Here is a 13,991-nt window from a genome sequence, read left to right on the forward strand (position 1 = left end):
GACAGCATCATTTCATATTGGTCTTAGAGATGATGACTGCACTGCCCTGTCACTTCTGGTGGTGGAAGGAACCATGCGTGCTTAGTTGCTTCAGTCATGTCCAACTCTGCAATGCTATGGACCACAGCCTGCCAGGCTCCTCTGTTGATGGGATTCTCCAGGCAAGAACCCTAGAGTGGATTGCCACACCCTCCTCCGGGGGATCTTCCTGACCCAGGGATTGAACCTGCACCCCCTGCTTCTCATACATTACAGGTGGATTCTTTACAGCTGAGCCACTGGGGAAGTCCAGAAGGAAACATATCCTTTTCCATTTATACTTTGTTTGAGAACTAGCATCTTCTTCCTGCAATATCCTGGTGCTCATTAAGTGTACCTGATAGATGAATGCATGAATGAATAGCTTCCGTGACTGGAAAAATGATGTGACTGAGGGACAGACAGTTCACAAGTAGGAGGTAGCATGCAGGTGGTGGTAGGCAGGCTTGAGATCAATAACATGGGTAAGTTAAAGATGAATGTTCCAGTTTCTAGAAAGAAAAAAAAAAAAACCACTAGAAACAACACGAAGAAGTTTGGCCAAGAAAATAAATGAACTAAATGGCAGACTAAATATACTCAGGGAAGAGATGAATAGAAAAAAAGAACAGATGGGATAAACAGAAAACTAAACCAATACAGTAGACTGAAATCTAACCATATTAATAATTATTTATATCAATGAACCAAATATTTTATGTGAAAAGTAGAGCTTGTCAGATTGTATTAAAAAACATATAGCACTTTCACTATGATAGGCTCTATGTTGGGCCATAAAACAAGCTTTAATCAATTTCAAAGGATTGAAAACACACAGGGTACATTATCTGAGCTATTTAATCAGTCATCAATAAGATACCTAGGAATTCCTCAAATATATGGGCCACTTTCTAAGTAACCTGTGGGGCAAATGAAAACAAGTGAAGTTTGGAAACAGTTTTAATTGAGTAAAAGTAAAAATAAAACACCAAAATTTGTGAGGTATGACTAAATCAGTATGTAGAAAGTTTTTTTGTTATAGCTATGGTCTGTATGTCCCTCTTTCCCCTCAGTTTTTCTTTTCCTTTTTCTTTTTGCTGTTGTTCTGTATTTCGTTTTCTTTCAAAGTTCTATTTTTTCAGAAAATAATTTTATTTGTTTATTTATGGTTGTGCTGGGTCTTCATTGCTTTGGTGGACTTTCTCTAGTTATGGCAAGCAGGGGCTATTCTTCTTTGCGGTGCATGAGCTTCTCATTACAGTGGCTTTTCTTGTTGCAGAGCACGGGCTCTAGGCACGCAGGCTTCAATAGGTGCAGTTTGCAGGCTATGTACTTGTGGCTCGTGGGCTCTAGAGTGCAGGATGAGTAGTTGCAGCGCATAGACTACGTTGCTCTGCAGTATGCAGCATCCTCCTGGACCAGGAATTGAACCTATGTCTCTTGCATTGGCAGGCAGATTCTTTTCCACTATGCCACCAGGGAAGTCCCTGTTTTTTGTTTTTAAATATTTATTTAGCTGTTACCAGTTGTAGTATGCAAGATCTTTTAACTGCAGCATCATTTTTTTTTTCTTCCAAATTCAGACTCTTAGTTGCAGCATATGGGATCTAGTTCCCTGACCAGGGATCAAACCTGGGGCCCCCTGGCATAGGAAGTGCAGAGTCTCAGCCACTGGACCACCTGGGAAGCCCTCTCCTCAACTTTTTGAATGAGATAACATTGCTTTTTTCTGTCTCTGTCTCACTGTTATTTGTTAGGTGTGTTAGGTGTGTACCAGAGAGCCAATTAGTCTCTGTACTTCACAGAATTAGTCTAAAGACACAGTTGGCAGTTGAACCAACGAAGGTATCTGACCAGGATTTCTCACCCTAGGGGAGTACTCCCTGGCCATAATTGGCTTCTGTGCAGTGAGAATCAGGCCTCACTTTTTCCACCCTAGATAGCCACCCTGACTCATTTCTGTCTTCATTACTCAGGCCATGGAGGTAATGACAGTGAAGGTGTCAGGCAGCTTGTTCTTGGGGCCTTAAACATGGAGAGAGAAGTATACTGCAAGTTTGAAGACGGTATTGGGGATCCTGTGCAAAAGGGTGTGTATGTTTAAGGATGTTCATGGTAGTACTGTTTTTAAGAGTGAAAGATTGGGAAAATGTGTATCTTCATCAATGAAAGTCAAACTGTCTGTTGCTCAGTCATGTCCAACTCTTTGCGACCCCATGGACTATAATCCACCAGGCTCCTCTGTTCATGGAGTTCTCCAGGCAAGAATACTGGAGTGGATTGCTATTCCCTTCTCCAAGGGATCTTTCCCATCCAGGGATTGAACCCAGGTCTCCTGCACTGTTAGGCAGATTCTTTACCGTCTAAGCCAACATGCACATTATTATATCCATCAGTAGGTGACATGTTAAAAAAGGAGAAAACTAATACTGAGAATGTACATGTTGATCATCTCCTCAGCATTCCATGCTTCCTTGCTGAAAGCGAAAGTCACTCAGTCATGTCCGACTCTCTGTGACCTGGAATTCTCCAGGCCAGAATAATGGAGTGGGTAACCTTTCCCTTCTCCAGGGGATCTTCCCAACCCAGGTCTCCCACATTGCAGGTGGATTCTTTACCAGCTGAGCCACAAGGGAAGCCCAAGAACACTGGAGTGGGTAGCCTATCCCTTCTCTAGTGGATCTTCCCGAACCAGGAATTGAACCAAGGTGTCCTGCAAAGCAGGAGGATTCTTTACCAACTGGGCTATCAGGGAAGCCCTTAGTAAATAAGCTTCCTTACTAAAACAACCTAATTTTCACTCAGATCATATGACTTCCCTCATGCAATCTACTCACTTCAGGGGAAGCTAATTCAACCCGAATCTGTAGGTGGACCCTAGGAGGTCTAAGCTAATCAGCACAGTCCACACCCCTGGTCTCCATCACCGGTGGTTTGTGACCAAAAGGGGTCCAATTAGAGCAAGTTATAGGACTGCTGCTTGGAATGCTGGGAAAGGCACAGGCTTGTGGGCCCTTTCTCTGGATGTTGACAAAGATATATTGCAACTGTCAGGGAGGCAACATTTTCCCTGCACCCTCTTAGGGTTTTTCGACTGGGCTTGAGATGTAAACTCTCAGATTAACAAGAGGAAAACATACAAATTTCTAAGAATGACAAATTTCTAAGTTATATGACATTGGAGCCCTCATAAGGAAATGAACACCCCCCAAAACAGCAAAATATATATGCTTTTATATTAGTTGAAAAAAGACAGGCAATTGTGGAAAAGTTACTAAACAGTGTGGGGAGACTAAAGGAAGATAAGAATTATTTTAACAACACCTGTTTGTATAGAATTCTCTGTCTCAACCGTCAGTTTTGTCCTTGATAAAAATATTACTTTCTTTCTGGTACACGGAAGGCTTCTTTCATGTGGGAGTCTTTAGTTTCCTATTTTCAGGAAGGAAAGGGGCGATTAGGATGCCATTCTTGCATCATCTGTGCTTTAAGTGTTTTCAGCTCAAAACAAATATGGCACATTTATGGGTAAAATACGCTGTTACCCTTCATGGTCCTGGGTGTGTCAGGCCATGGGACGTTCCTGGGACAGACCCCTTCCCCATATTCTCTGCCTGCCTCTTCTTTGTAGAAAAGCTGTAGTCACCTAGGCCTCCCCTGAGTCACAAAAGCCTGGCTCAAGAATTAATGATTGAAAGAATGTGAACATGTAGTGACAAAAATAGTCAGTTGAGCCAAGAGAGCTGGTAAGAATTTAAACAGAACAGCCATATTCAAACTGAGCAGAACACAGCAGGGCTCCTCCCAAGTACAAAGCTGAGCAGTTAATGATTAGGATAATAAAAGTATATATGTAAATGGGCAACTAAAATCGTTAGCAAGGAGCTATTATAGACTATGTTGACAGCTTCCACTCTGAGAATGCGGTGCCCTATGTCCACATAGGTTCATTGAGCATTAGCTGCCCAGACTCCTTGTCGGTACCTTACAATAAACACTGCACTTTCCTTCACCACAACCGAGTGGTGGTAGATTGGCTTTACTGTGCGCAGGCAAGTAGACTCAAGTTTGGTTTGGTAACATGTGCTGTTGGCAGCCATCTTACAACCACAAGGAGTCTTAGTACAAAGCTAACTTTATGGAAGGCAGAGTGGAGAAAAAGAAAGAAATGGGACCTTTGGATTAAGCCCACCCCAGAGCCTGCTTGATCTGTAGACTCTACACATCATGAGCCACTGTTTCCCTTATTGGCTAAGCCAGATGCAGCTAGGTCCCCCTTCCCCATCGGTGAGTCCGACAGGCATCATAGCCAGTGTTCGCTGATCAGCACTGGGAATCAGCAATATGTGGAACCTGCAGAGGCTCATTTGATCAATTAAGGAATAGTCAGATGACAGCACCTCATGTAGCTATTAAAAATGATATATTGCATGGAACAATTTCCAAGAGAAGTGACAAGAGCGGGTAGCAAATATAGGCGTGAAATCTTATATAATCAGGAAAAAAAAATGTCCATTTTAACCAAGTGGCCTATTGGTGGCATTGGGAAAGGGTATAACAGGAGAGAGAAATCTTGTTTGTCTCACTTATTTCAGCTTGAACCCCATCTGAGGCTGGAGGGAGGATAGGGCACTCCCTCCTGGGGGTCACCTGGTCAGAGGGTGTGAGGGTGAAGGTCAGAAGGTTGAGGAAAAGCTCAGGGGAAGGGACCTGGTCTTGGAAATGCCAACGTGAGGGCAGCCCAGACAGGACATCAAGCCTTAAAACACCTAAAGCTGACCCAACAGTCACCCTGGTGAGGATCTGAACCTCCTGGTTGTGGGGGTGAAGGGAGCTGGGCTTCTGGAAAGTAGAGAGCTGGCTCACTTCAAGGCTTGTCCTCCTCCTTGGATTTGAGCTTCTGGTGGGTGACAGCCATCTCGTTTTGAGTTCCCAGTTACCCAGGACTAACATGAGCAATGCAGGGCACTGCACAGAGATGCAGGGCAACTCTGAACAGAGGAGCCCAGGCCTAGGTGAGGGTGGGGTACAAAGATCAAAAGTGAGGGTTTCACATCTGCAAAGCTCTGAGAAACTGGTCTCCCTTCGTGGTCAGGCCTGACTTGATAGCTGGAAGTTCTGCTTCCTGGCAGTTTCAGAAGCTTCTCCTTTACATGCAGATGTCATTTTTAAGGAGCCTTTCGCCCAGGAAAGTCTTTGATCTGCTTAAGGGCTCTCAGTGAGAATACACTTGAAAAGAGAAATCCAATACTGAGGAATTTGCATATTCAGAAAGCTTTCCACAGAAGGCCGAGCCTTGGAGCCTGTGAATGAAGTCTTTCTATGTTTGTTGCGCCATGGGAAGGGTACAGAAGGGAGGAGAGAAAGGGGTGCAGGGCATCAGGCGGCTGAGCCGGTGGTGGAGGCGCGGGGGCCAAGAGCGCCGAGGACTCTGGGATGTGTGTGGAGTCACCTCCCCCTGCAGGTTTCCAGGGAGCTGCTTTGCAAGAGATAAACACGCAACCTTATTCTCAATGCCAAGGGCCGCCACTGTTCGGTGCTCTGTAGCCTCCTCTTCCCTGGAGGGCCAGGCCTGGTGGGGAGGGGCAGGGCAGCCCAGTGGGCAACGCGGGGGAGGGGCGGATTCTAGCTGTTTGGTGTTCCTAAGAGATTCAGTCCCACACTCAGAGGGGCTCCTTTCCCATCCCTTCTCACTTCACTAGGGTCCTGTGGGAACCAAGGGGCAGTCAGGAGACCTGACCCGTGTCGTTTGCTCCCTTTGGCCCCACCCCGTGCTCGTCTTCTTCCCGCTCTGGAGAGGCTGAGTGAGAAAGCCTTGAGGAGGAAGGAGGCTTTAAAGCCTCAGTTCAGTTCATCTGCTCAGTCGTGTCCGACTCTTTGAGACCCCATGGACTGCAGCAGGCCCAGCTTCCCTGTCCATCACCAACTCCCGGAGCTTGCTCAAACTCATGGCCACGAATTGGCCTGAGATTTCGGCCCCAGTAAGGGTCCTCATTGTGGGTTCTTGGCTGGAGGAAGCAGGAGGCTCCCCCTAGAGGTCACAGTGAGAAAGACGCGGGTGTTCTAGCAACACCCCTCCTCCACTTCCACCCCACCCCCCACCCCCACCCCGGGGCCTGTTGGTTGTATTCTCTTGGAAAGATGAAAGACCCTCTGAGGTTGCTGTCCCAATTCTCGTTTCAACTCTTGAGTGTGCACTTGGGGTCAAATTGCTGAGGGGTCTACATGTGTAAAAGCAACAGTCAGAACTAGACACGGAACAATGCACTGGTTCCAAACTGGGAAAGGAGTAGGTCAAGGCTGTATATTGTCACCCTGCTTATTTAACTTCTATGCAGAGTATATCAAGAGAAATGCCAGGCTAGATGAAGCACAAGCTGCAATCAAGATTGCCGGGAGAAATACCAATAACTTCAGATATGCAGATGACGCTAGCCTTACGGGATAAGAATTAAAGAGCCTCTTGATGAAAGTGAAATCTAGGAGAGCGAAAAAGCTGGCTTTAGTTTTAAACTAAACATTCAAAAAAAAAAAATAAGATCATGGCGTCTGGTCCCATCACTTTATGGCAAATAGATGGGGAAACAATGGAAACAGTGACAGACTTAATTTTCTTGGGCTCCAAAATCACTACAGATGGTGACTGCAGCCATGAAATTAAAAGACGCTTGCTCCTTGGAAGAAAAGTTATGATCAACCTAGACAGCATATTAAAAAGCAGAGACATTACTTTGCCAACAAAGGTCTGTCCAGTCAAAGCTATGGTTTTTCCGGTAGTCATGTATGAATGTGAGAGTTGGACTATAAAGAAAGCTGAGTGACGAAGAATTGATGCTTTTGAGCTGTGGTGTTGCAGAAGACTCTTGAGAGTCCCTTTGACTGCAAGGAGATCCAACCAGTCCATCCCTACAGGAAATGAGTCCTGAATATTCATTGGAAGACTGATGTTGAAGCTGAAACTGATACTTTGGCTACCTGATGCGAAGAACTGACTGATTTGAAAAGACCCTGATGCTGGGAAAGATTGAGGGCAGGAAGAGAAGGGGCGACAAAGGATAAGATGGTTGAATGGCATCATTGACTCAACAGACACACATTTGAACAAACTCAGGGAAGTAGTGAAGGACAGGGAAGCCTGGTGTGCTGCAGTCCATGGAGTCACAAAGAGTCGGACACAGTGACTGAACAACAACAAAACTACATGTGTAACCTCAGATACTCCTAGAAGACACTGATATGATGGGATGCCATTCCCAAAGGTCCAAAATATACCTCAAATGATCCTTCACCCCTGGAGGATGAGACAGTCAGTGTTATCCAGCTCCCAGGGCTTAGCCAAGGGCCTGCTGGGAGCCCTGGGCTCTTTGAGCAACTGTAGTCTCTGGAACCTTCCATACCCCCTACATCTTTGAAGATGGCTCATCAGCACATTAAAAACATTTCCAACTACACCTGCAGATAAAACCACGCCCCAGTGTCATTCTCCAGCAGACTGCAATCCAAACACCATTTTTGGGGTATAATCAGATTCCCCAGAGCATGGTAAAAGCAGTTCACTTGAGCACTGGAGGTGGGCAGGCAAGAGAAGGGCAGAAAAATGGAGCAAGGTGGAGAAAGGCATACAGGAGAATCCAGTGAGGGGCTTCAGCGTTTTCATGGAATCAGCATCCCAGACTCCTCCCCCTGAGTCCAGTGGAAGACAGGTGGGCCTTCCTGTGTGTCTATTTTATGTGCTCAACTGGGGTCATTCACCCCAGATTTGTATAGAACTCTTTAGCTCTCTTTGCAGACTCTCTGACTCCTCAAAGAGTCAGGGGAGTCTGAGCCTGGCTTCCTTGCTTCAACCCTGCAGCTGGGACCAAGTGGTCCTCTTTCTTGGAGAGCTTCCTCCTTGTCAGCCGGCAATGCTACACTTCTAGCGAGGAGGTGCCTCAAGGCTCTTGGTCCCAGTCCTTTTGTCATTCATGGCTCAGTTCCTCCTGGCTTTGGCCAGGATTGCATCTTGGGATGCTGACAAGGGCACTTTGCTGATTCAAATCCCTGCTTCGAGTCTCCATGACTGGCTGTGTGAGGTGTGATCACGTACATAATCTGAATATTATTTACGTATATGCTGTTTCTACATATACAGAAGAGGAGTTGCCTGGCGACACAGGGTTTGCCTGAATTTCCTGGTAAAGCCACAACTTGCAACAGCAGCGTGACTTGCCCTGCCTGACACAACAGTGGGCCCGAGACCCTAGGCAGGAGTCGGAAGAGGCTGTACTTAGGTGTTCCTCATGAATTTTATGGATGGCTTTGTCAGTTCAGTTTTCTGGATCCTAGTTACTAACTCTACCTATAACCCACCATGCTTCATGACCAGTGGGAGAGTGTTTATCCTCCGGAGGTGGGGAATGGGATAGATAAAGGCCATAGTGGTATCTGAAAGCTCAGCACCCTTCACTTGGTCCTAGGCTCCTGGCACCAATGAGCTGGGTGGACCAGAAAGGCAAGTGCCGGAGGATGGGGCTTTCTGGACCTGGCTCCACCTTTTCCTTCTTCTACTCTCATTTCCCACCCTTGGATGGATTGCTCCAGTGGGACAGACCTGACTTTCCCAAGAAGAACCAACCCGTGGTCTGGAGACCACATTCAGAGTTGAGGTCTGAGTCCAGCCTGGTGAAGATGCTAAATCTTCAAGCCTAGCCTCAACCAGGTTGCCTCCAAGCTCACAGCCATGACAACCTTAGTTATCGCACTATGTTCACAAATATATTTGGTTCTACTTCTCTCTAGTTCTAAACTTCAAAAGCACCTCTTGGAGCTATCTTGGCTTCCCCGGTGGCTCAGCGGTAAAGAATCTGCCTGTAGTGCAGAAGCTGAGGAGATGCAGGTTTGATCCCTGGGTCAGGAAGATCCCCTGGAGGAGGGCATAGCAACCCACTCCAGTATTTTTGCCTGGAGAATCCCATAGACAGAGGAGGCTGGTGGGCTACAGTTCATAGGGTCGCAAAGAGTCGGAAATGACTGAAGTGATTTAGCACTCACAGAGCTATCTCTTGAATTTGGCAGTCATTAAAATACATTTGACCCTTGAACAACATGAGGGGTTGATCTGAGTTAATTTATAGTTGGCTGCTATATCTGTGCTTCCTCTGCATCCTCACATTCAATCAGCCATGAGCCATGTAGTACTGCAGCATTTACTGCCGAAAAATATCTGTGTACAAGTGGATTTGTGTAGTCCAAACCTGAATTGTTCAAGGGTCAACTCTAGTTCAACCCCATGATTACATTTATAAACCATTCTGAATTCAATAACCCAAGCCAAATCTGTTTGTTCAAAAATGGTCGTAATGGTGGCAGGCCTATTCACTCACAAGATTCTTTTATATTCTGGGAAGGATTCGAGAGAGGAAAACACCTGGTCTCTGCCTCTAGGACCTAACGGGGCGGGGGAGGGCGGCAGTGGGGAGAAGGACACACCAACAAAACACCCCACAGCAGGATGAAGAGTAATAGGGGACTCTTGGCATGTGGCTGTTAGCATGGGGGAGAGGTTTTGCATTCTTTGACAGTGATGCCTACAGTCCATGATAAGTACTGTGAGACCCAAGGCAAGACCAGCACAGCAGGGGTGAACCCAATGGTGCTGATTGCCAAGGAGGATGCTGTTGGCATTTTGGGGTGGGATATTTATTGTGTGGGACTGTTCTGTGCATTGTTTTCTTGGCCTTCACCACTAGTGGCCCATAGTATCCCCTAAATACTGTGGCAGCCAGCACTGACACTACATTTCCCTAGGTGGAATGCGAGGTCACCACTGCAGGGGGGAATCTGACCACCAGGGGTCTGTGGCTAAAGCAGCTGGAGATCCTCAGCTCCCCACTACTTCCATGCTGGTAACGTGGTGGGGGCGGAAGGGAAAGAGTCAGGAGTGGGAGGCCATCAAGGCCCTGGCCGCAGGTCCAAACCTACCTGGCATCAGTATCTGCTGTTTGTAGCTGCCTAGCACGCACGTCCATTTCCTTCGGTTAAAGGTTACCGAAACACTATTTGGTCTCTTCCCTGCTCTCAGCCCTCATACTTTCTGTGGAGCTGACCCTCAGTTCCAAAGGTTGTTGTGTAGGGCTAGCCTGGCCAATCAGAGCACCACATTGCCTTGGCTAGAGCGCAGTTCCAGGAGGGACCCGGACCTAATCAGAGCCCGATCAGGGGCCTTCTGCTTCGGGGACAGGCTTCCTTTCCCAGCCAGACTTGACCTCAGAGGTGGGGTGGGGGGGGGGTGGCTATGGCTGGTGCACCTTGAAGGATGAACTTGCCTGAACACGGAACTGACACGACAGTGCAGATGGAGAGAAATGGGCTCTGGGGGCACGGCCTGCACCCCAGGAACAAACCACATCTGGACTGAACTTTCTCTTGACTTTTACTGGAGTCCGTATATAGTCCTTTTGCTCAGGCCACTTGGGGTTAGGTTGTCTGACATTTACAACTGAAGGGGGCCTGATTAATATGCCAGAAAAAGGAGCTAAATGTCTTCAGTTAGAGAACTGGGCTGACTGGAAGCAGCAGCCTCGGGGTCCCTGGTCCCCCCACCGTGTCTTCGGGCCCCTTTTATCCTGATCTGCAGGCCAGACTGCAGCAGGACCCCACTCCACCCCAGCAGAAACCAGCATTCTTCTTCCCAAAAGCTGACTGCCCAGAGAAGGATCCTGGCAACCCAGGGTACCCTCTCCAAGTCTCCCATTGTCTGCTCAGGAAGGGAAATCCTGGGATTGGGAGGTGGTGGGTGGGCTCCGGGATTCCTGGCAACCCGCCTTCTGCCTCCTCCCACCCCCCACCTTCTTGCCCAATCCCACCTGTGCTGTTGCAGGCAGACCTGCCTCCCCCAGAGCTGTCCTGCTGGTTCAAGCCTGGCCCCTTCTTAGAGGCGAGCGGGTCACCTGGGTGCTCTGTGCACTCGCTCACTTGAGTTAGGGGTTGCCCTCACCCCCCCTGCTACCCACCCCCTCCAATCCCCTTGGGTAACAACAGGCTTCACTGAATTCTCAACTCCCAACTTCCACCATCTGCATCCTCCTGGGCCCCCTCACCCCCGAGGGAGCAGGGGACAAAATTAACCACCTCCCTCCCAGGAGCCCTTAACGGATGAGTGTATAAATAATACCCAACTTCCCCTCCTGGGCGGGGTGACTCTGTGGTGTATATTCTGTTTCCTAGCACTGTGTTAGAAGAATACAGCTTCATCTGCCCCCAGTGGCCACTGCACCTGTTTCACACGTCTCCCCTATTGGTGTTTCCTGGGATCACCTTGAACTAAGACTTCTGCCTCGGCTGGTCCAGGAACTAGATGTCCAAACCTACCAGGCACTGGCTGGGTGCAGCTACGTCACTGGACAAACCACAAGGCTGCGAGCCGCGCCTCGATGGACTCTGAACGTCCCCCATCCCAGGTGAAGCTGAATGAAGCCACTTCCCAGGGACAGAGTTTTCTGGTGGTGGATACTAGTTGTCTGTTGACTAGTTACCTTAGGTACTGAATTAAGTTGCCTAATTCCTGCATTTAGAATAGGAAAATCTGAAATAGTTTCTTCTGTGAGTGTGTGCAGAGAAAGTTGCCTCCCTTGGGTCCATGGCCTCCAACGGGAAGGGCAGGATCCCACCTTGGTTTACCTGGGGGGCTCACAAAGTCACCAAGGCCCTCACATTTCCCTGCCCATTTGCCAAGACCAACTTTTGTGTCTCTGGGTAAAATACATTAAAGAAACAGAACTCCTTTTTTTGATTTTTTTTTGGTTTTGTTCTATTTTGGTGACAAGAGAGATCCTTGATGGAAAACTGGATCTGTAAGAAAAATAAGGACAGAGCCATTAGCTTAGACAACACACTGTGACCCCAGAGTTTTGGTGGCTTGCCAGTTTTATGGCCTCAGGGTAAGGGTTTAGCAGCTAAGATCCTCCTGTGGGAAAATAAAGTATTTAGGATTAAAATTTCTTCCATTCTTCACCTTTCCTCTTCCTTTTGTCCGAACTCACAGAGACTTTGTTTTTTTCCCTTCAGGCTGTAACAAGCTTATGCAAAATGCCTGGCAGGAACTGGGCTTGGGTCATTGTTGGCACCTTCTGTTTCCTCTCCTTGTCCCCAGGGCCCCCAGCAGCTAAGATGGAGCCTCTCTCCCCCCAAGTGCCAGGCTGTGGTGGTTTTACTACACTCAGTGCCCAAAAGGAGAGGGGGAAGCAGCCGGTTGATTTTAGTGCCACGTCATTCACTGATGGGATGCAGAGAGAGGGGCTCATCAAGCTTTTGGAAAGAAAGTTCTAGAAACTTCTTTCCCTTGAGAGGAGGCTTTGCCACCGTCATCAGATGGTTCCTCACTCTCTAGGGTGAGAAGGATACCCAACTGCCCATCTCCCTCTCAGAAGGTCTAAGAGCTGAGTCTCTGAAATTCAGAAAGACTTTGCAAAACCCCATAATTCATCACTCCGCCAACCACCAACGCGCGCATGCGCACTGATTCACGCATCCTCGGAGTGGCTTTCAGTGGCTGAAATACTGAAGTCAGAGAGGTTTCCAGGCCAACAGGTCTGTACTTGGCCGTTCATCGTGCACTGCCTAACGTACCACCTTCTTAAAACGCTCTTGCCCGCCATAGTCGCTGCTGCTGTCTGCTTCTCCCATATCCACTCTCATGTCTTCTTTCCTGGCAGGGGCCTCCTTTGGTTGGGTACGCCCCTTTGTACCCCCTTGTGCATAGGGGCAGGGTGTGGGGGACATCTAGATCGGTCTAATCCAGTTACGAAAATTCACCCCACTATGCTATTAATTTGCTTAAGAAGGAGCAGGAGACCCAGTGTAGGGGCTTGTCAACCCCAATGTGGGGGCAAGTATTCCAGGAGAGGGGCATCCTGGAAACAGATTCTTAACTCAAGAAGAGACCCAAGGGGAGATGGCCTTTTCCCTTGCTTCTGGCTGTCAGGGTGTGAATGCGTGCTGTTGCTTCAGATGTGTCCGACTCTTCGCGACCCTATGGACTGTAGCCGGCCAGGCTCCTCTGTCCACAGGATTCTTCAGGCACGAATACAGGAGTGGGTTGCCATGCCCTTCTCCTGGGGATCTTCCCCACCCAGGGATGGAACTGGCATCTCTTAGGTCTCCTGCATTGGCAGGTGGGTTCTTTACTATTAGCGCCACCTAGCTTTTAAAGGTATGAGGATAAAATTCTGAGAGGGGAATTCAGGAGGGGAACTAGCCAGCCCGGTGCTGAGGGTGTCACAGCCGGAAGCTGGAAAAGTCCCCAGGTGTCTGATAACACCGTTGAGTTAACCAGCTCTGACACCTGCCAGCTGTCCTGTTGTTACATGAGATAATCTCCTTAATATCATTTTGAACTGGATTCTCTGAAATCACCGGCACCAAGTAACCTAACTCATAATCCACTTGTAAATCAAGTCGTAAAAGGCCTCATGGGCATTTGGAAACCTACCAGTTCCCACTTTCACTTTACAGCTGAGTTAAAAAGAGAGGCGTCAGAGTGATGCCATTGGTAGAACACGTCCCCGGATTTACTGGGAAGCACCTTAACCACACAAGAGGGGTAGGTAAGCTTCGTTCAGCTGTCAAGCTAAGGAAATTTTCTCTCGAAGCGGTGAAAACTCTTTGCACTTGAAAGGGTCTGCATGGAGAGCAGCTGCTGAGCAACAAGATGCCTGGCAAGTGGGGGCTCAGTGAGCACCAGGGTCGGCCCATCCAGTCAAGAGGCAATGAGACCTGAACCCCAGTGCTGGTTCAGGACCCTGGTTCAGGGTCCTCCCACTGTTCACTACATGAATGGGGATGGGTTCTGGCGCCAGGTTGGGGAAGCACACGTCTGTCTGTCCACATTTGTCAGGGAACAGGAGAACAAGCAGAGAGAAGCAGCTGGAGCCTTACGATCAGAGGTCACAGCTCACCAGCTCCTCCCACTGAGATACATCTCTGTGACCTTTCCA

The 13,991-nt window shown here is 48.2% G+C and overlaps 1 protein-coding gene across 2 annotated transcripts in view; it reads right to left on the reverse strand.

Moving 5' to 3' along the window:
- Positions 1-346: 346 nt before the first annotated feature.
- The window catches only part of SPATA3 (spermatogenesis associated 3), a 28,958-nt gene continuing 15,313 nt past the window's right edge, over positions 347-13,991 (reverse strand). Inside the window, exon 4 of one of the 2 annotated variants that reach the window (XM_043909716.1) lies at positions 347-530. The gene's annotated coding sequence lies outside the window, so the exon portion shown is untranslated. Of the gene's footprint in view, positions 531-11,780; positions 11,848-13,991 lie in introns of those variants that run through there. The other variant, XM_043909715.1, reaches the window with a different exon arrangement.

This window comes from Cervus elaphus, chromosome 8, assembly GCF_910594005.1.
Source record: "Cervus elaphus chromosome 8, mCerEla1.1, whole genome shotgun sequence".
Lineage (NCBI taxonomy): Eukaryota > Metazoa > Chordata > Mammalia > Artiodactyla > Cervidae > Cervus > Cervus elaphus.